At 40.7% G+C, this 23,418-nt stretch overlaps 1 long non-coding RNA gene across 1 annotated transcript in view; it reads right to left on the reverse strand.

Moving 5' to 3' along the window:
• Nucleotides 1-23,418, reverse strand: part of LOC103659171 — a 217,985-nt gene that overhangs the window by 120,013 nt on the left and 74,554 nt on the right. Inside the window, exons 3-6 of the long non-coding RNA XR_005833031.1 lie at nucleotides 15,216-15,576; nucleotides 14,310-14,454; nucleotides 12,546-12,667; nucleotides 9,885-10,109 (exon numbers count right to left, since the gene is read on the reverse strand). This is a non-coding gene — a long non-coding RNA (uncharacterized LOC103659171). The remainder of the gene's footprint in view (nucleotides 1-9,884; nucleotides 10,110-12,545; nucleotides 12,668-14,309; nucleotides 14,455-15,215; nucleotides 15,577-23,418) is intronic.

The raw sequence follows: 23,418 nt of genomic DNA on the forward strand, positions 1-23,418 counted from the left end.
TTCTTCCGTAAAATAAGTCATATCCTTCCTGGTGCTGCCACACCTGACTGTCAGTGATAGGATCAAATGTGGTGTACACAGGTGGTTATTTCCACCTAATTATGTATTCTCAAAGATTCCCCATGAACAACGGATGTTTCTGTCTGAGTCTTCTTTGGTACAATAGCTAGGGCATGGTGGTACCATAGTAAGAGTGAACTTCTCTAAGATACATTCAGGTTCTAATGTGGAATTAGCAATAGGAACAAGTCTGTATTATAAAAGATCATATGTTTGCTGGAAAAAAACAATATTCATCAATTGTACACTATCAGACTACAAACAACGCTAAACATACCTCCTTATTTTCAAATACAAATTGGATAATAATACAAGAAAAATTGTCTGACTTTTCCTCGGAATGGTCAACTCATGTAATTTCTAAGCCTGAATATTACATGGCGAAAGGAGACTAAGGCATCACTATTTGGGGAAAGCAGGAAGGGGAAAGACCACTTCCCTTCACGCATTCTCTGTCACTACAGCGTGGTACTGCCCCTTGAAGCCGAGCTTAAATTTGGCAAAAACACTTTCATAAAAAGTATGAATTTATAGTCTCCTTATCAACTCTCAGGTTTCAGAGAATTTTAGATGTCATCTAGCGTACCCACCCAACCCCCTCCAATCAGGACTGACATCTTAGCTGGTGCACCTTTAACAGAGAGACAGCTGGGGATGCTTTGAAAGGTGATCACATCTTGTGTTGTGTGCTTCTACTCTGAAAATACTTTCATAAACAAAAGCAGAATTGACTTCCACAAAGTTCCTTGGGAGCAGTGCAAACTGAATCTAGTTCTTCTTTACAAAGGCTGAAAGGCACACTAGTCCACCCTCAAAAGGATCTGCTCTCCCCAGAGCCAAAGTTGGCCCATTCACTTAACCACTCTTCATATGATGGGTGTGGACACTAAACACCCTTGTCTCCCTTCTCTGACACTCAATCTCCCATCCTCCTCCTGGACCCACCCTTTTGTGTTTGGGTTTTCTCATTTTCCTTCCTTCCCTCCTTTTTCTTCCCAAACCACACACTCACAGCTGTCTCATAGATGAACACTACCCATTCTGAATCTTCAGTGCAGACTTCTCTTTCAAGATCAAGTGCTAACTGAACCACACGCATGGATCAGAGAGGTCTCAACCACAAAGTGTCGAAGTGACATCTTTCCTCTGTATCCCCTAGCTCAATGAATGGAATTTACCATCATCCAAGTAAGGCACTTTTCAGCCATAAGAAAATCCTCTTTCCCCTCTCAACACACCCTTCCAGTAAGTCCATTTCCTAGAACATCCTTGAATTCTGTTCCTTCTTATCCATCCTCCTCCTGCCACCTTCACTCAGGTCATTGCTATTTCTCACCCATTTTCCTCACTATGGCCAGAGTGATCTTCCCAAAACACAAGCATGTCACATCCTTTTAATCACAACAAAAGAAACTATATCTAACTAAACACCCTTTCATAATGCAAAGGTACACTTACTGGCCATATTTTGTAGACGAAAGATATGCACATAAATGGTATTCTTTTTTTATCGGAAGCATGATTGACATACAATATTATATTAGTTTCAGGTATACAACATAGTGATTTGACATTTGTATACAGCACAAAACGATCAAAATGATAAGTCTAGCTACCATCTGTCACCACACAAAATTATTATTTTATTGACTATATTCCTTATGCTGTATTTTACATCTTTATGACTTACTTATTTCATTAACTGGAAGCTTATACCTCTTAATCCCTTTCATCTATTTATTTCATCCACCCCCACCCCCTCCCCTCTGGCAATCCCCAGTTTGTTCTCTGTATTTATGAGTCTGTTTCCGTTTTGTTTTGTTTGTTCACTTGTTTTGTTTTTCAAATTCCACATATAAACACCATACAGTGTTTCTCTTTCTCTGACTTATTTCACTTAGTGTAATACCCTCTATGTCTACCAATGCTGTCACCAAATGTATTCTTTTTAAGAAGAGGTTTGAGTTAAACAAAAGAAACAGTTGTCAGAAAGGAAGAGCTGCAGCTTTACAAAACATTTCCACACAGCTCATCAGTTCTAAGCTGTTAGTTGACAATAAACATATGGGAGGAAACAACAATATAAGACAGATTTAAGACCCCATAAAGAATACCTGTAAGTTCAATAAGACATTTTCCAGACCCTCATACCTCGGTAAAATCAAAGAACATGTTCTGCGATGCCTTTCCGTTTTTAAGAAAGAAGTTAATCTTCCATTTTCTCCATCATTAATAACTCCTTGGTACTTTTATGCCTGTCTACACACACAGATTGCAGGGGGGCTCGGATCGAGTTCTCTAGTAGGGATAAAGGCACTGGGCTGAAGAGTTTGAAAGGATTGTGATTCAGTAACAGAAACAGAAAACTGCACTACATTTTTTTTCATGAGGCAGGTTAACTTCTATATCATATGAATTGTCTCTATCACGAACAGCAACATAGGAGAGATGAAAGGGGATTCTGTTAGTCCTCAGTCCCTGCTATGGAACAAAGCAGAGTGATTTAATTATACATTCTTAGGCTCCTAAAATTGGCTCTCCCTTTCTTGGCTCTTACAGTTTTCAATAAATACACACTAAGAGTCACAACTTTGGAGTTTCTTGACAATTCCCAAACAAAATATTTTAGGTTCATTCACTTGTGTAAATTTATTTAGAAAAAAATATTTAAAGGGTGATGAGGGACTGGACCTAGCCAAATTCCAGATGAGCAAGATGTCCTAAATTTTCAAATGTACTTATTTCTTTTTTGACAAAATCAATAGTACATTCTCATTTAAGTAGTGTACAATTAAAGGAAAAGTTCTTTTTTATTATTAGTATTTTATCTGGAAAACTAATAAACTCTAAAAACAAACAAACAAAAACACTAAATCATGAACAATAAATGATTTCAGTTAGGTCCCAGGCCGAAAGTCTGACTTCTCACCTCAAAAGAACTGACATATACTTTAGAAATAAAACTGGTTTTCTTGCATGTTTGTAAGTATTTACATAAGTATAAAGCAATGAGTTCTCTTCTCCTCTTCCTTTAAAAACAGAAATATTTTGATTGGGATTTTTATTTTTCATTATCCCTTTGAAATCCGACACAAATCTGGAGAAGTTGAACTTTATTTAGCATAATTTTAAAGAATCGTTTTTTAAATGGGTCCATTAACAGATATTATTTGAATTCAGTTTTCATAGTCCTGTTGGTAACCAGAACACATGTTTTGGTGGTCATATCTCAAGCTCTTCAACCTCTTCAGAGACTTGTAAGGGTGGATATGTTTATAGCAAAAAGTCACTGCCCTATCTGGCTAACATACAAGATGATATGGGTCAAAATCAAAACGAGGTTTGGTTCCCTTTCAAAGAAGGAAAAATAATTGCAATAGTTTTTGTTCTGATTATGGCCATAAAATGATTTTTTTCATCCTCTCCAGGAACATAGACTCTATTTCAGATGTAACAGAAAACTTGGGGGGGAAAAAAAAAGGAATGAGAAAGCCATTCTTAAATATGACATTTGTACAACATCGACTCCCTACCTAAATACAACCAAAAAGAGGAGGACAGTATCTCTCTCTGGTGGATAAAAATAAATAAATAAAACTTGGGAGTGAAAAAGGAAAGTGCTCTGAGAAGATGCATTAACAGAGGATTAACCTCTGAAATGCTAATAAGACAGGGAAGGAAATGATAAGGATTGTGGACCGCATTTCTCCCTGCTGAGCCAGAGATAACAGTGCTTCACTGCCAAGAATTGTGTATGTGTTGCCGTCTATGAAAATCTATATACATTTCACCCTATTTTTATGCATGTAGAATATGAGCATTTTTAAACACCTCAAAACAGCACTAATTGAGGATATTTTCTTTAACTTTCATCTTTTAACAGGATCCATAACTCATTACGGATTCATCTCTGTATTTCAGCTCCTGGTTTAAGGCCCCTAGTACCACATATGTCAATCCACGGCTATCTAGAGCATTAACTGAAAATGTCAAAAGTGTAATTCTTCATCACAGAGGAAATAGAATTATAAAAATTAGATCTTTCAATTACGACTGACATTTACCACTCTAATCAAGGTTAGCCTTACATGTGGTTGGGGTCAGAGGTCGAAGGAGAATGATTCTGTACTCCAAAATAACTCGAGCACAGGTCCGCCATTCAGGTTTTGTTTCCCCCGTTAGTAAATTCTTCCATCATCTTGGTTCTCAGTCATAACAGCCACAATAATAGCTACACTTTATTGCAGAAATCCTATGCACCAAATACTGTGTTCAGCCCTTAATAACTGACATAAAGAAGTCCTGAAGTATAGACACTAAAATCAGACTCCATGTATTTGAACCCTGGCTCTTGGGAAAATTACCTAACCTTGCTAAACTCCTGTTTTCTCAAGTGTAAAATGGACTTGATTGTATCTCTATCATAAGCTTGCTATAAAAACGATGAGCGATGATGACCAAGAAAATTAAGCATTTTTCCTAAGATCACACTCAGCTAAAGAGATAGAAGAACCAGATTCAAACCTAGTTCTTATAACTCCAAATTTCCACATTCCCATAACGTTCCACTGTCTCACACCACCTCTGAGGGTGGCCAGGATGACGTACAGACAGAAGGAACCCAAGAGGAGCAAGCCACCAACACAAACAGTATTTCCAATCCTGGGAGGAAACCCAGACCTTTGAGGTCCTGGGATAACCTAAAGCAGACAGACCCTATTTGGCACTCAGAATTTCAGGAAATTATACTGGTGACATGCTGGTGACACGCTGTTGACACACACACACACACACGCTATTGACACACACACACACACACACACAGGACTGAGGGTAAAGAATGAGTCAACTAATGAATTCTAAGAAAATCTATATAAGAAAGAGAAAAACTCCTACTCCCAGTGAAACATCTTATGCTCCTTTCCCAACTTCAGCACCCTGCAAATACCTTGATGCCTACATTTTATGACAGAAGATGAGGGTACAATTCAGGAAATCTGGGATGAGTTATGGTGCCTCTTGATTGTAATCTCCACCCAGGTAGGATGATCATTGGTTTTTGTGACCACTGCACTCGTACTAGCTACCACATGCTGCAGTAATGCTCAGTAAGTACTTGAATTTAATTGAATCAAATGGCTGCTGTGATCTTTCTCCATAGCACACAGATATTTGACCTTCCTGTTTTGTCTTGAACTCTCAATATCCAGCAATATTCAATTTGACATACATTTGGATCCCGTCCACATTAAGCATCTGCAAGACAAACACCCAAAGCCACAGGGATCAGACCTATCAACTCAAGGAAAATGGAAACATTCCACTTCAAGAGGAATGCGCATTATTCTAAATGGCTCTGTTTAATATACAAGACAATGCAATTTGATAAGAGGTTTGCAATATTACATGATACTAATCTGGATTTAACATAGACTTTCCTCCTTCATGAAATCCAGACGCAGTCTCACAGTGGTTTTTCTTTGCAAGACATTACAGTCATCTGAAGACCTGAATGGGACAAAAGAACCCATTTTCAAGGTGATTTACTCACAAGTTGGTTCTCAGTTCCTCCCTAAAGAGGCCTCTCTGGAGGCTGGATGTTTGTTCCCTTAACAGGGCTCCTAGCTTCCCCCAGAATATGTGTTCCAAAAGAGCAGGGTGGGAGCTGTGATCTTGTATGACCTAGCCCCAAAGCCACATACCATCGCTTTGGATCTTTGATGCTGTCTTGCCGGCTGCCTTCCACAAGTCTCTTCCATAAAGACAAGTTTAGGAAACCAAAATCACATTGTTCTTCAGGCTATATAATTTCTGTAAAGCTTTTTGGAAATATATGCCAAAGACCTTAAAAATGTTTATAGCCTTCGACTGAATAATTCCGCTTCTCAGAATCTATCCCAAAGAAATAGCCACAAATGCAAAGAAACATTTGTATTATGAGAGAAAAAAAGCCCATTTTTTATAAATACATAAATTTTGTAAATAGAAGACCCAGAATAACAAAATGATTAATTAAATTCAGGTGCATCCATCGACGCTAAGATTTACCTTCTTCCACCTCCCTGAACTTGAAATATGTCTTACAGTAGCCAGCATCTTATTATCCCCATCAGACCCGCAGTAGGCAAAAAGTAGCTGTCATCGCCAGGCACACATGAACGTGGTCACAGATGGTCATCTTGTCATTACCTCAGTTGAATTATGCACATTGTTGGTACTACACATGTTGATTTCACTGCTACTTAAAATGTCTTCAAAGCAACACTGTGATTCAGCATCGCGACGAAAAGTTTTGTGTACACAGAAAGGCATGTAAACAGAACAGCAGTGGGCAAATTTTATATTGGCGAGGCAAATATTCGTCACAGGAGGAATGATCACTATTCCACATTTTGTTCCAAAGCAACAAATCATGTGAGTACTTTATGGAACATAAGTAGATGAAGAGATGTTACATTTTGTTTTCTGAGGTATATGCAAATATATATATATATTGCATATGTGCACACAAAAATATGTGTGTGTGTGTATGTATATGTATTTCTTCTACATGCCACATAATGCAACTGAAGGCAAAAGAATTGCCGAATCCCGAACTAGAAAGAAATATCAAAGCATCGAAAGGCTGGTATGACCAACAAATTCTTCATGGAAGGCGATCATCAAGGCTTTGTGTCACAGCTTAATTAGAAACATTTTTGTCCTTTCATAGCAGTATGTAAGATAATAATGTGTCCTAAAGTCAATGGCATCTTAAAATGACATTTAAAAGAAAGACTTCCAGGGTGCCTGGATGGCTCAGTTGGTTGGGCAGCTGCCTTCGGCTCAGGTCATGATCCCAGGGTCCTGGGGTCGAGCCCCACATTAGGCTCCTTGCTCAATGGTCACCTTGCTTCTCCTTCTCCACCACTTTTGCTCTCTTACACTCTCTCTCTCTCAAATAAATGAATAAAATCTTTAAAAATAAATAAATAAAAGAAAGCCTTCCTGGAGACTTGAGAAAACTTTGGGCTTAAATAAAAATATAAAAGCAGCATACAAAATTGAACTCACAGCCATGTTGAGATGATTTTAAAATAGTGTGGAAAAAGTGAAAGCAAATCCATCAAAATGTTAAAAGTAAAATGAGATTATAGTTAATCTCTATTTTCTTCTTCTTTTTCATGTTCTCTAAATTGCTAAAAGAATGTGGGTTTTTTAATTAGTTAAAAATAATACTTAGAATATTAAAAACAGAGATGGGAATGCATCTTCCCGACACTTATAAGTTCCTTTATAGCCCATTATTGTTATCCACTAAATCTTTTTTGAATCCATTTATATTTCCTATCCTTCTTCTTCTGTGAGAAGGACATCCTATAGATTCATAAGCTTCAAATTCTACCTCCTGCCTGGTGTTGCTGGCGTGGGCCAGCTCAGGTCAACCCAATCTACATTCTTGACACTTCCATAATCTTCAATAAAACTTTTGCAGCCATGCTATTCCAGCCACAAATACTAGTTTATTAGTTTTTTTTTCTCCAAATATTGAAGCTCTTTCAGAAAACTTAAGGACCTTTCCAACTCATCTTTCTCAGTACTTAATAATTATTCTGAGCTCACCTCCCTAGGCCATCCTGAGATCAGGTCTATAGCAGACCAAGTGTACCCCCAATTTATTTATCCAATCATGACATCTTTCCATTTCTTTCCTATGGGACAGAAACTAAGAGGAACAAAAGAGGATATGCATCTTTTCCTGGGCATACGAGTGATCAAAGGGCCTTTTTTTTTTTTTTAAGATTTTATTTATTCATTTGACAGAGAGAGACAGCCAACAAGAGAGGGAACACAAGCAGGGGGAGTGGGAGAGGAAGAAGCAGGCTCCTAGCGGAGAAGCCTGATGCGGGACTCTATCCCAGAACACAGGGATCACGCCCTGAGCCGAAGGCAGATGCTTAACGACTGTGCCACCCAGGCGCCCCCTTTTAACTGGCATATTCTACAACCACGGGCTTTTGGAGACTAACTTTATATCAAACATGAGAATTTCTGAGGTCACGGAGAAGATGAATGAGGAGAGCCGAAGGCAGAGATGGAATGGAAACAAGGAGATACGGAAGCCGAGTTGAACCTCGAGAACCAGGCAACTCTGAATGAGCTGGATTCACGCTGGGGAATGTATCCCCAGGCCCATCTTCCTCTCTGCTCTGGATCTTTCTAAGTGTTACTGCATTTGCAAAATCCATCTCTTTCTTCTTTTGTCTCTCTCACATTTCTGCAGCCGAAATAAATTGTGACCCATTGCCACAGGCAGTCTTGGGGTGCAAACAAGAAGCAGGATGAACCCAACCTCCCACGTTTGGGCTCTTCATCCTCAACACTAACAGAACCCCTCCCCCCCACAGCAGCATCTCCATCTGTCTCTGCAGTTCACAAGCTTCCATCCTTGGGCCTCATACACTCTTCTGTCACTTACCAAAGCTGACGGGGACCTGCTGCAGAAGTGGCAAGAGTATCAGAGGACCACCCATTAATTCCACCAGCAAAGGCCACCATGCCCCAAATGACACTCTCCCACTGGCCCCACCAATCAACCAAGTCCCTAAATCCAACGTTGATTACCAGAAGTCATTTCCATTTAGTCCCCCCTCTATGAGCACATTTACTTCATGGTATAATTATCAAGTCATTTAAGCATTTAATCTGCAGCCCATAGCATGTTCAACTCCCTATTTTTGCCCTATCCCAAACCCGACTAGCTAAAATAATAAATAAAATCAGGCTTTAATGCTACTCATTTATAACTAATAATAAATGTCTGAATTGGTCTGAGATTGAAGTTCAAGATTTCCTCGGCTGGAGCTAGACTTTTCCCAGAGACGTGGACACAGAGGAATGATGGAGGAAGATTGGCTGCTGGGGCACCACAGCAATACAGAGCTCATTTCAAATCAGAGACACAACACATCTGCTCTGCGCTGGGAGAGCAGCAGCCGGCGCACAGATTTGGGGGAGGAGGGAGAAGGGTCTACTCTAAGTGTCTCGTCACCATTACATTAAGACCTAAACTTTGTAAAGTCAGAATCTGCCAAAAATAGTAAAGGAAGGATATATCTCATTGCTCTGTCATGTGTGAGACGTTCATTAGCATTTCATGCAGGCAGGCAGAAAATTGCTCGAGAAAGGAAGAAATCACATTCCTAGCTCGTTCCCCACCAAGCGCTGCAAATGTGGCATTCCTGCGCAGGAGGGAACCATACCCTGCCGGCAACAGACTCATCATCCACCCAACTCACAATGAAAACACAAAGAAAGCAAAACACCCCTGCATCTTTATTGCTCTCAGTACCTTGTGCATATTTATCAGACTCAGGAACGTTCCCTGAAATCATTACATAAATTCTCTGTTCTCCTGAAGTACCACGCTCCCTACCTGAATTCTGTTTAATTCATTGGAGCAGAGGTATAATTAGTTTCTTTAATGAGCAACATACTCTGAGGCATCTGAGGAAGTGGGGAGAGAGGGGAGGAACGGCATGTTGCGCCCCGAGCACCAGAGGGAGGCTGGGTGTCACCTGCATCTCAGCCCCATCTGCTCCGCCCTTTTCAGAAGTGGGGTCCCCTCTGACCTACCAGGCTAAGCTGCCACCCAGCCCCAAGTGATCAACTGGCCATGATGCTGAATTTGACTTGCATCTTTGAGGTTTCTCAATTATCTATGGCAACACAGAACTCATGAAGGAGAGGAAGGCAAGCGCTTCAAATACTTGACCCCATTTTTCATCACACCTTTTAAGCAGAACTGATTAACGAGGAACAAAGTGGACAGTTTTCAATTTTACCTCTTCCTCCTTTAATGGCCCTGCTTCTGGCGAACAGTAATAAGCAGGGACGATCGGGACGATCTAAAAGCCGTGTGTCGAAGGGAGACAGGCTGGATAATGAACGTCTGAATGCTGAACCACGCTTAGGCATCTGCGTCCACCCGGGAGATGAGGGCTCTGTCTCGCGGCGGCCTGGAGGTACCAGTCTGTGGTCAGAACGGTGCTTTGCATGATCAATTTATGCTGATAGAGAGGACAAAAAAAAAAAAAAAAAACAACTATTACACTGTCTTTAGTGTGTGTCTTTGAATTGACTTTCTGTCACCTGCCTCTCATGACCTATGTTGCTGCTGGCGGGAGACTGACAGCTCTCCACTGACATTGTCACCAAACGTTCCATGCTGACGTCTCAGATCACAGAACCAAACCTTAGCACTTGTTCTTTTCATTCTGTAGCAGGATTTATTCCACCTCATCCAGTCCTCGTGGCTCATCATTTAAAAACAATAAAAACCAAAAAGAACGACCTGAGAATATTAGCTAGTTAGCGATTTAAAAAATCAAGTTCTTTGCAGTATGTTCAGTGACATGGGAAAAGGCTCATCATATAATATTAAGTGAAAAAAACCAGGATACAAAATTATGGATGCAACATGATCTGATTGGATTATACATGTATGTATGTGGGTGTAATTCCAAAATATTAATCTTGATCATTTCTTGACAATGCAGTTAAGAGTAATTTTAATTTTCTTCTTTATGCTTTCAAAAATTTACTAAATTGAGCGTGTATTATTTTTATAAGCAGAAAGAAAATAATCTTTGCAGACTGCTATAGAGATGTAAAATATTCCTCTGTTTAAACCTGCATTTTATTGTTTATTTAAACTACATTCTATCACACTAACTCCACACCCTGTCATCTGGATTCCCCAAGTCCCACCCACATGGTTCAACTCTGGTTCTAGCATCCAGAGTGCAAATGAAGTGAGCAAGCTGACTTCTGCGTGACTCCTCAGTACAGCTTGTGTCAGGAAGCAGAACGAGCCAGGGGAGCGGACTTCTGGTCCCCATCCTGCTCCTAAGAGTAATGCAAGAACCTTGGAAATCCCTCTGAGCATCCTGGGCCAACTTCTCCCCATATATGAACTGAAAGGTGGGGCTGGATGACCCAAGGGCCCATCTCGCCTGAAACTTCTACTTTTCATGAGCTGCTGGCTCTAACTGCAGCAGAAAGTTCCAGTCACTACGAGTGTGAGGTTACTGCAAAGTTCCGTTCACAAGGCAAATGATTTTCACTCAGCAGGAAATGGTGAAAGCCAAGAGTCATAAATATCCATAAATATGTGCTGTTTTATCTCGGAACAAATCTCTCAGGCAAAACAGTCATTGCGGATGTAAATACAGCCCAAACCTCTATAGTATTAAAAATGGCGGAGGGGCGCCTGGGTGGCGCAGTCGTCAGCCTCTGCCTTCGGCTCAGGGCGTGATCCCAGCGTTCTGGGATCCAGCCCCACATCAGGCTCCTCCGGTAGGAGCCTGCTTCTTCCTCTCCCACTTCCCCTGCTTGTGTTCCCTCTCTTGCTGGCTGTCTCTCTATGTCAAATTAATAAATAAAATCTTTAAAAAAAAATGGGGGGGGGGCTGTGAGGGGGCTTAAAGAAGGGATCAGAAAGGTGGTCTTTCAGAAACATTCAATTACATACTGTCCCGAATATAAATAAGGAGTTTGCTGTGTACCCAACACTTAAGTTTAACAGAGTCTGAATTCACCTGAATCATTAGGTGACTCAAGTATCATAAACACCTGGTAGGATTATAATAATCTGAATCTGAACAATTAGTCATAGAAATATAACCTTCAACTTCAATGAGATTGTTGACATGTTAATTTCTTAAAATTATGTAAGTAATACATAAATTTGTCATCAAATAAAATTCAAACCACACAGATGTACTCTACATATAGAGTAAAAACATGGAAGTTTCCCTTCAAGTCTTCCCTCTGCCCACAGCTCAGCCCACCGGTGACCTATGTTGTAGACCCTTTTAGTTTTAATTTTTTTTAANATTTTATTTATTTATTTATTTATTTATTTATTTATTTATTTGAGAGAGACAGAGAGAGCACTAGAGAGAGTGAGCATGAGTGGGGGGGGGGTGGAGGCAGAGAGGTAGGGAGCCTGACATGGGGCTCGATCTCAGGACCCTGGGATCATGACCTGAGCTGAAGGCAGACACCCAGTCGAGTCACCCAGACACCCTGACCCTTTTTGTTTTAAATGTGCCTATCTTCGCACGGTTCCGATCTATCTCTCCCAAAGCACTACAAGAATATTCACAAATGTTAGATGTCTTTGTTCTGTCAAATTCAACCAAAAACTTCACAAATTTCTTACTAAAATGGAATAGTTCCTTTCCAAAGAAAAATCCATTACTTAATCTCTTCTAGAATGGATTCCAACCATTATTCTCTATCTCTGCTAATCTTATCTTTAAAATAATAAGCAGATCAACATGGATCTTAAAGGAAGAAATGCTCCTGGGACAGCAAGAACAGCAGAGAAGCCTCTGTATGTTTGCAGCTTTTGACTTCTCAAACACAGGCACATGCAGACCTTTATTAGCTCAGACTTCTCAGAGCTCCCCAGATGCCTCCGCCTCGCCCCCATTACTTACCATGTGAAAACACGTCCAGTCTGTGCAAACTGCTAACAAACAGGATCACAGCTCTTCCTTCTCGATCTTCTTTCCTCTCACTCACAACTCCTCCTTCTCTGCAAAACTACTCCCTGACAGAGCTACAGTTCAAGAAAAATTGGGTATTTTGGAGGTACAAGAAGTCCAGAGAGGGCTCTCAGATTAGAGATCAGTCCCAAAGCTTTCATTATTTAAATGCTGACATGGACAATGTATTACTGGAAAACCCAATTTTCTGGAAAGTCCAAAACTCAGTAATGGTTTTGCAGGGATCACTTAAGTGTGGAGCCAATGGAAAAGAAAATAATTTTTGAAATTAAATACAATTAACCAAACAGCTCAGGTCAAAAACATTATTGAGCTCAGGGAGGGGAAATGATGTTTTTTTTTTTTTTCTTAAAATAGAGGAAATATACTATATCTACTAACAAGTATCATTTATTGGTGCTTACTATTCCTAAGCACCTTACATAAGTTAAACAATTTAATTTCAACAACAAATCTACAGGAAAGTACTATCATCATCTTCATTTTAAAGATGAAGAAACTCAAGAACAGAGAGCTAATAAGTGTCATCTCACGGAATCTGGGCTCTCCCTCTTTGTAGCAAAATGGCTGCAGCAATGTCAGCCCTCACGTCTCCTCCCCACACCATCCAGAGGAAGAGAAGATCTCTTCTGGAATTCACACTCTCATTGGCCTGACTGTGTCACATGCTCTTCCCTTAGGGACAGGGAGACTGGGATATGCCAATTAGATGAAACCAAATCAGAGCCACCTAATTATATACCTGGAGGGAGGGTCAATGTCACCTAAACTTCCTGGCTGGGAATAGAGGCAGTAGGAGAAGGGAGATAATGGATCCTAGAGAGGTGGCCTTCTCTGAAATGTCTACCATAGTATCCATCAACCAGAAAAAGAACAAAAAGTTTCTCTAATGGCACAATTATAATCATCTTCCAGCTTGAAATTATCAAGTCTTATTGGCATTATTTGTTCTGAAACAATATGTCCTCCATGCAGTTAACTTTTTCAAGAAAAGTCAAAGTTTTATTCTAACCTCTCTTCCCCAGAATCAATTTCTCCCAGGGACAACAGTAGGTGTGTAATACATGTTGGGCACTCTCAGGAACACACGTGATCATTTTTTATGAGGAAATTTGATAGTGCAGAACTAGGACTATCATATCCTTTTGGATTAGAAAAAAAACAATGATTTCAAATAAGAAGATTCTTTCTAGCTCCTCATCTTTTATGCATGTGTTATTTCACCCCTGAGTTATAGAGTTAGTGCTTTGCTTACACACAAGCAAAGCACACAAATGAAATCAAGAACTGTATGAGTCCTTATGAAGCTCAGAACTATTTCTCTGCTTTTATTCTAAACAGATAATTAGCTATCCAATTTAAAAGATGTTCTCAAATGAAGATGCCACAGTGTTCCTTGGGAACACATTTTAAAGTTTAATGATCTTTACTATCAGCAGGATGCCTGTATTGAAACTAACATTGAATTCAATTTAATCCAATGAATATTTGTTAAATATGGAGTACCTACTATGTGATCATCCTGAAGCTCATACCCAGGTCTCAGTAGAAAACACCATCCCCATTAGCCTTCGTAAACTAGAAGACCACAGTTGTAACCAAGTCCTACCCAAGTTAATCAACATATATGTATTTGAGTAGCTGTGCTAGGGAAAGTGACATGCAAACAAGTGTAAACATTATCCTCAACCTCACCTCCCCAGGATACATGTTTGCATTTCATTTTCCTGGTCCTCATCGTTTCCACGGCTTTCCTCTGAACCTCCTGCTAGTTTTCCACAGCTATGATAAATTGACGTCTCACAATGGAACTCCACAAATAGAAACAACCAAATGGATCCTGGAAAAAATAGTGGCTTATTTGGGGAAACAGATTCCCAACCACAACCCTTTTACATTGAGTTGTGCTTAAATGGAAAAGAAAAATAAGTATAAACCTAAAAGAGAAAACAACAGATCTCGACTAATAATCCATGGGAAACGCTTCATATCATTGTTACTAGGGATGACTAATCTGATAAAGCCCTTAGCTAACACCAGCTGTCCATAATCAAAATAGACTAGCAACCATTCCCAGGCCCACGATGTGCACACATGCTGCTGAGAAGGACTGATTCTATCAAAGCCTAAGCAGCTCCAAAGTTCATTTAGTTCTGCTCCTCAACAAGCTTCAAAACCATTTGAGACCCCGCAGAGGGGGTGTAAAGCTCCAGAGCAGGCATATTAAGGGGTGATTGAAGTCATTTCATTTAATGCAAGAATCCCTCTACAACCACGATTATCCGTTGATGCAGCCCCAGGGGAGCCGGGCAGGGCTGCTTCAAGGACCTTTGTCAAATTCCAAATATTGGGAAGCCATTCCTTACAGTAAGTCACACCCCTCCTCTGTCATTCCCACCACCACAACGTGTCTAACCCTCCTTCCAAGGAGAGCACTTTAAAGAGAGGAAGACAGCTATCGTGGTCCCTTAGTCACATCTCCCACTGCCTTCTTCCTCGAGCATCAGACAGCCCGCAAATCGTTTGCGTCTATCTTTCTCCCTGTCACTTTGGTTCAGCAAATTACGTGATCCAAAATCTAGACTCTTTGCAAAAACTTACCTGCTTCCTTTTCTACCATATTTTTGTTGTTGTTGTTAAAGGTGTTTATTTTGTCCTCAGTCAGAACTGAACGAGTAAGTGAACCACCCAGTACACGTTATAATAAGTCTTTATCCTGAGGATGTCCTTTTCGTCACGAGTCAACATGTATGCTGCTTTGTGCCCGTTTAAACTCCACTCTGCTGCTTTCCTCTGCCTTGGAGTCTCTCTGTCTTCAGTCTTCTCCATGCAGTCACTCCTGCCCTGTGGATTAAGGTCAGGTAGCAAATGCCTCTCTTCTCCATCATCTAATTGATCATGCTGCTGTGACATTTCAATCTCTGCCGTATCGGGAGAAGCAGCCTCATGTTAGATGGTAATGCTGTGGAGGGAAACACAGAAATAGAAAAAGCCTATTAACCTTCAGAAAATGATAGTACATTTTGTGCTTGTCTTAACACCTGATTATTTTCTAAGAGTAAAACTTTCAATTTATTAAGCCCTAGGTGGGTAAAGCATGCTTTATCAAACGGAGAACATGAGACACCACTTTTACGTGATTTTGTGGCAATCACACAAACTGGGAGAGATTGGAGTAATGACCAATCTACGAAAGCCACAGACCTGAGTTCCGAACACCGAGGTGCTCTGTCAACACATTTCTACGTTGAAGTTTACACAGATACCGCTAACGTGTAACTTCAAAAGGCAGGATTCAGACCTAGTCTGAAAGACCTGGGATTATAACCCGAAGTACCCAGTATAGACCCGGCTTCTACTGTGTATAGCAGCTTTACCCATCTTAACTCACTTATCCTTCAAAAACATCCTGTCAACACCTGGAAGATGGGATCCATTTTACAGATGAGTTCACCGAGGCTTGGACACTTGTGACTTGTCGAAGCTCATGTGTCAGATGGAGTTCAAATAGAAAACAAATCAATCACTGAATCAGTATAGCACAAGTGTTTCTCATAATTCCTCCTCTCTGAGATCAAATATTACAAAATTAATACTTTTCCTTGCCCTAGATTTTGATTAGTAATACAAACAAAAGAAACAGTTGGAGGGGAACAAGGATTCCAAGAAGGCTGCCAACGTATGTCCTAAAGGGTATGTCACCAGGACGCTGCCTGGCAGCCAACCCCGATCTCAGCCTCAGTGACTTGAGGGCGAGAGAGAAGCCATCCTCTGCTGCTAATCATTCGGGAACGCGGTGAGGCTGTCTCAGCATCTGCGCTGGCCACCCCTCCTGCTGCTGCTTCCTGCAGAAACTGGACTCCAAAGACCTGGCTCCACTGCGAATATAGGACCTTCCAAAATACGGAAGCCTGAGACAGTACCCAATTTTCCCCTGTCTCTGGGGTGAGGTATGAAAACCCATTTTTTAAAAATGCTCTGGGGAGAGGGGAAGACAATTTTTTTCTTTCTCGTTTTCTGAGAGAATTGAGACGTTTCCCTCTGAAATGTTTATAGGAAAAAAAAAAAAGAAAAAAATCCTTGGTGTGGGGATGCAATTTTCCTTCTGAAATTTTCCACATATTTGTGAACCACCACGCCACTTACTCCAGCATTAAGCACGTGAACATTGTGAACCTCTTTTAGGTAACTAAGCACAGGACAATCTCTGCTTTGCCGTTTTCTTTATAATTGTAGGCTAGTGACATATGTTCCTTCATCTGTAAAATGGTGATAATATTAGCCTACTCCAGGGAGATTTTGTAAGAATAATAGAGAAAAGCCTTTAAACCCAGTTATAGCAACCACCCCCATAGACAAAGGTTTCTAAGGGATTTGGAGGAGTGGGAGGGAGCACAGAGGGAGTAGGATGACAGGAGGAAACGCGGAGAAAGAAGCCCAGCCCACCTCTCCCCAAGCGGTAGCATTCTAGCTTCTCTTCCCCTAATACAAGTCCTCTTCTATCATCTAGTTCTTTTTCTGATCCAGCAGGTTCTCCATCAGACCTCCTCCAGGTCCCAGGGAACTATTATTTCCACATTAAGGGCACTTGCTTATGATTTTGTTTGCAATTCTCACATTTTTATATATGCCTTGCTGCTTTCCAGACTACACAAAATACGCTAACGCCATGGCTAAAGAGTCTTGCATTAAGAAAATTAGAGTAATGTGGAATCTGTTGACTTTTCACCTTAGAGACCAATTACATTACCGTCCACTTCCCACCTCAGTTTAACAATGGTTGACAAGCTCACGGAGCTCCGTATCAGTAAAGGCAAAGAGGGTCTACAGGGTTGACCATCCTGTGATGCTTACATACCCAGTCAGCCTCAGAGTTAATAAGACATTACCCATCACTGGAGAGCTAAGGAAAACAAAAGAAACAAACCTCAACTGAATACCACCATGGCAGAATTAAGAAAAAATAAAGCCATTTCTTGACTGGATTTAAAAGGAAATTACATAAAGAAAAAAGAACACTTCTTTTGGTCCACCCAAATTCATAACATTTAACTCTACTGAAAGCACTCAGTTGGCAGAGAATGTGTATCAGTGATTTTAGGTCAAGCCGCTAACAAAAACTCAGGATTCAAAATGTAATAACTTAGAATTGGCCTTTTTTTATCAGAAACATCAGTGTTTTCAAAGTACTAGAATATGTTTCAATAGAAATCACTCTTTAAGCCCAGATGTACATTGACAGATGAATGGATAAAGAAGATGTGGAGTGAATACACACACACACACACACACACACACACACACACACCAGAATATTACGCAGCCATCAAAAAAATGAAATCTTGTCATTTGCAACAACGTGGATGGAACTAGAGGGTATTATGCTAAGCAAAATAAGTCAATCAGAGAAAGACAAGTATCATATGATCTCACTGATATGTGCAACTTAAGAAACAAGGCAGAGGATCATAGGGGAAGAGAGGAAAAAATGAAACAAGATGAAACCAGAGAGGGAGACAAACCATAAGAGACTCTTAATCTCAAGGAAACAAACTGAAGGTTGCTGGAGGGGAGGGGATCGGGTGGCTGGGTGATGGACATTGGGGAGGGTATGTGTTGTGGTGAGCACTGTGTGTTGTGTAAGACTGATGAATTACAGACCTGTACTCGAGAAACAAACAATACATTATATGTTAATTAAAAAATAATAATGTAATTCTGGGGAAGCTGGCTGGCTCAGTCAGGATAGCATTCACCTCTTGATCTTGGGGTCATGAGTTCAAGACCCACACTGGATGTAGAGATTACTAAAAAATAAAAAATAAATTAAACATTAAAAAAAAAGAAAACACTTTTTAAAAAGTTAGGCTTCTTAATTGTATTTGTAGATGAATGTGATTGCCCCACTTTTTAATCAAATAAAATTTTAGTATCTATACTTAATTTGGTCAAGATGTTTATCTGCAAATATAGCTAAATAACAACTAACTCTTTCTAGAAACAAAGCCAAGACAAAAGACATACTCATCAAGTATAAAATCTGATAATTTTTTAGTTGAGCTTCACAAGTCTCAAAAATGATCTAGACTGGCTGATTACATGTTCATTCCCTTCTCCTTCCCAACTACCTGTTTTGCATCATAAGCCAGACTCTTCTATACTTGTGATCCTTTTCCTGAATATGTCAAAAGGCCGGTGGTCCTGCAGTAATTTCAACGCCTCTCTCTCCATGCATTTCCATCCACCTTTTCAACAAGTATCAAATTAATGATCTGTTCAACTCCAAGTCACTATTGAGGCACCTCATAAATCAAGAGATGTGTTTTGATTCAATACATTACCCTCATTCTGTCTCTGCTAGACCCTAAAAAATAAATCATTCAGATTAGGGAGAATTATTTCCAGAAGAAAATCATCAAAAAAGTGTTCCAAGGGGGCACCCGGGTGGCTCAGTCGGTTAAGCGTCCAACTCTTGATTTCAGCTCAGGTCATGATCTCACTGTCATGAGATCCAGCCCCACGTCGGGCTGTGCACTCAACGTGGAGTCTGCTTGAGTTTCTCTCTCCTTCTCCCTCCGCCCCTCCCACCCTGCTCACTTTCTCTCTCTCTCTCTCAAATAAATAAATAAATATTTTTTAAAAGTGTTTCGTGGCCTTCAAAATCTACATCAGATCTATAAAACTTTGATTGTGAAGTATCGGTTAAGCATTATCATTGCAAGATATTATTTAAAAGTAGCATAGGTCTATGTAATATAATATGCATTTGTGTATGCATGTGCAATAACTTAAATCAAATGTAAAGACATAAATACAAACTATTGCAGTAGAGATCTATGTGCATGTGTGTTTAATATTTTTAACAGCTCAATATTCTCTTCTCCTTCCTATAGGGCACAAATTTCCTTTTGGTGAATTACTTCTTTCCCCGTCTGTTGCTTTGGTAGGACAGTAAATCCAGTGCCCGCATCCTACTAAGAATGTCAAATTAACCAGCTTTCTCCACACTTCCTCGGAAAAGCCAGAAGCCTGAAGAATCAGCTGCTGTCTTCCAGGATTTGCATCTTATGTGAGAGATACTGGGATAGAAGAAGTTGTTGGAATTTCACACTTCCCACCTGTGGGGCCCAAACATGATCCTTCCTGCTCTGAAAACTCTCCCAGCCCCCAGAGCAGCCTTAAGTAATGACTATTACCAAGACTGATTCTCAGCTTTCCAAGTGATTTGCTGAGTTCCTGGTAAGTTTCCAGGAGACTCCCTTCTTCGATTGCCCAAAGTCATTTTCTGTTGCCTGCAACCCAAGGACCCTGATCATGACAGTTACTTATGAAATAAACACTGAGTAAGAATACACATTAAATATATTCTTTACATGCTGGGTGATTAGTATATATATGTAGATGCATTTTGTTGATCAATGACTAGAAAGGATAAAAGAAGTTGAATTTTCAGGAAGGAGGTTGCCATGAGCTCTCTCTAGGAAAATAAGAGCTGAGAAAACATCTTTTTCAGACACTGTGTCTGTGTGTGTGTGTGTTTCAGATATTATACATATTTATAACTAGTGGTATGTTCTGAAATTTTATTAATACCTTCAATTAAATAGTTAATAATACCTTCAATTAATACATTACCAATTAAAATGGGCAGCAGGGATGTTCAGTGAGAACTCCCAATGGCAAAAAAGTGAGTTGCCTTTCTGTGTTGGAAAATTCTGTATTTTATGCAGCCAGTTAAAAGACCATCTCGGGGCGCCGGGGTGGCTCAGTCGTTAAGCGTCTGCCTTCGGCTCAGGGCGTGATCCCAGCGTTCTGGGATCGAGTCCCACATCAGGCTCCTCTGCTAGGAGCCTGCTTCTTCCTTTCCCACTCCCCCTGCTTATGTTCCCTCTCTCGCTGGCTGTCTCTCTGTCAAATTAATAAATAAAATCTTTAAAAAAATAAAATAAAATAAAATAAAATACCATCTCATCCAACTGTTCAATGTAAGAGTTTATTATGCTCAAATAGCTATGGATATTTTATTGTTCACCCTTTGCGATCTTTCTTAATAGCGACTAACTATCCTGATGGGCCGTATCACCCCGCCAGGAGGGGATTTCTTCGCTTTGTTGATGTGGAGCATTAACTTAATGTTGCAGAACTTAAGGTCTTCTCTTTGATAAACTTATCATATCCTTTCTCTCCCTGCACAGTAAGTCTGACTTAATTATCTCCCAGAAATGAGTAAAGCTACAATTTTTGTCTTTGCTTGCCCTTAATCCTTATTTGATTAAAGTACCACATGCTTAATTGGGTTGCGTTTACCTCAACCTCTTCCCTTCCAAATATCGAAGGCAGCCGTGGGACTGCTGGGGTGGTGTCACAGGCCCCTTGGACCCAGCAGATGGGAGTAATGTGCAAAACGCCAGTTCCTCTTCTCTCGGTGGTGCCGCCCTGCACTGCCACCCCCCCTGCACCTCCTCCCTTTCCTGGTTCCCGCCCTTGAGGGAAGAGGAGATATTTGTAAGAATGAGGAGGGTGTGTGACACCAATTACTCCCCGTTCTACAGGCTGCAATCTTTTCAGTCTTGCAGGTCTTTGAAAAGACTTCAAGTGTTATTTGATGGAAACCCTGCAGTACTGACTAGAAAGGGCTCACTAAAAACCTCAGCATCTGAAAAGAAAAGAGAAAAACACGGGCCCCTGTCAACACACATTTTTTTAAGAAAGTGTGGTTATTACTGTGATGCTTTTACCAATGAGTGAACTTCGAAGATGCCAGGAGAGAGGTAGTGGGGGAGGGAAGAGAAAGAGGGGAAGGGGGCAGGGAGAGAGAGAATTTCTCTCGGCTCCAAATGGAAGCAATATTGCATCAAAGTCATTTTCCCACCAGTAGGCATCTCCAGGGTCTCCATGACACAAGGCACAACTGTAACCGAACAACATTGGTGGAGGAAATGACTGGTTTCGACATTACCCTCAGGGTTGGTTTCCTGTGTGGCCCAAAACACCACAAGCTAGAGAGCTTAAAACAACAGAAATTTTTTCTCTCACAGCTCTGGAGATTGGGAGTCTGAAATCAAGGTGTTGGCAGGGTTGGGTTCTTCTGGAGGCTCTGAGGGAGAATCCGTTCCATGCCTTTCTCCTGGCTGGTGGCGCTTGCCAACAATCCTTGGCATTCCTTGGCTTGCGGCTGATTCACTCCAATCTGTGCCTCTCTCATCACGTGCCATTCTCCCTGTGTGTCTCTGGGCACAAATTTGCCTCTTCTTATAAGGACACTAGCAAATTAGGACCCACCATCATCCAGGATGACCTCAACTTAATTTGATTACATAAGCAAAAGCCTTATTTCCACATAAAGTCACATTCACGGCACTGGAAGTTAGGACCTCAACATATCCTTTTGGGAAATATAATTCAACCCACAATACCCTCCTTAAATAAAGTAGCCTTGTGCTATTTTCCAAGCTATTCAATGTTCATCTTTGTATGTTCAACCCTTTCTAGAACTCACAGTGGTCCACAGTAAGGGGCAACTACTCATGGTGTACCCTTGCATGGTGCATTGCCATAATTTCATTTAAATGTTACAGAGTAGAGGACAGTCTGCTGCGAATAAGGGCTAAAGAACATAATTTGTCGGGATCCAAATAAAGGCTGTTTGTTCACTATAACCCACAAGAATGTTACCTTGTTGGTATATCAGAGAAAGAGTTCAGGGCAATCAATAGGTCTACCAAGATGGGCACCAATGAAACTGGTGAGTGGTGTGGGAGTCAGGAAGAATGTTCTACACACTGGCAGGTGTAACTATACCATGACAGCAGCTGAACTATAATCGTGGCTGCTCTGAGACTCAGTCACTTCCAGGGTGCCATCAAATCTGTTAATACCTAGAACGCACACATGTTAAGAACCCCTGCTTTCAATTTTAAGTGTAGATCAAATGTTCCAACTCCGGCACCTCTCCCACTAAATAATGGCTTCATAATTTACCAATTGTCTAACTCGGTGCATTGTCTAAAGATGAAAACCTCCGGCCTGTAAAGGAAATGATTTGTGGTAGCTGAGTACTTTCTCAGATTTATCCAGTGATTTGTTCCGTGGATATAGGAAAATGGACCCCACTCAGGGCTTGAATAAAATCACCCAACTTCACCAGAAAAAACTTGGTCTCAAGAATAGGAATCTCAAGAATCCATCTACACCTTCTGAGAGCACCTAGGAGGATTTGCCCAGGCTACAACCCCCAGAAATTGTTGGGGAGTCAGAAATCCCATCAGCAAGGCTTTGTTCTGAAGATGACAGAAGAGCAGTCTGACACAGTAAAAATATCCACGCCCCACACAAAAGTGACAATTTTATAGAGAACCCTTTATCAGGTATGTTTCCAACCAAGAAAGCTAGAAGTAAACCCAGGAAAGGCACCTGCTGGAAAGACATGAAATGAAAAAGAAAGGTGCCTAATAATGTCACCTCCTTTGTAGTTGTCCTGGGGGCCAGCCCCGTGACTCTTCTCCCCATGGAACTTCTGGGTAACATGTCCCCTGAAGACATTTTACATAACATGGATGATGGAGGGGGCCCATGAGGCAGGTGATCTGCACAAATATTCTCTCAGAGAGGAAAGTCACATTCAGTGAAGGGAAATGAGGGAAAGAACAGAGATTTAGAGAATAGAAAAAATGTCTTCTGCTTTTGCTCCAATTGTCCGCTTCTTCATCCCTCAGCCACCCTCTTCTTCTCCATCCTGCTGACTGCTGAGTCCTCTATGATTATCCCAAAGGCTAAGTGAACATTAGCTGGAAAAAATGAGAGC

This window comes from Ursus maritimus, unplaced genomic scaffold, assembly GCF_017311325.1.
Source record: "Ursus maritimus isolate PB19 unplaced genomic scaffold, ASM1731132v1 scaffold_10, whole genome shotgun sequence".
NCBI lineage: Eukaryota > Metazoa > Chordata > Mammalia > Carnivora > Ursidae > Ursus > Ursus maritimus.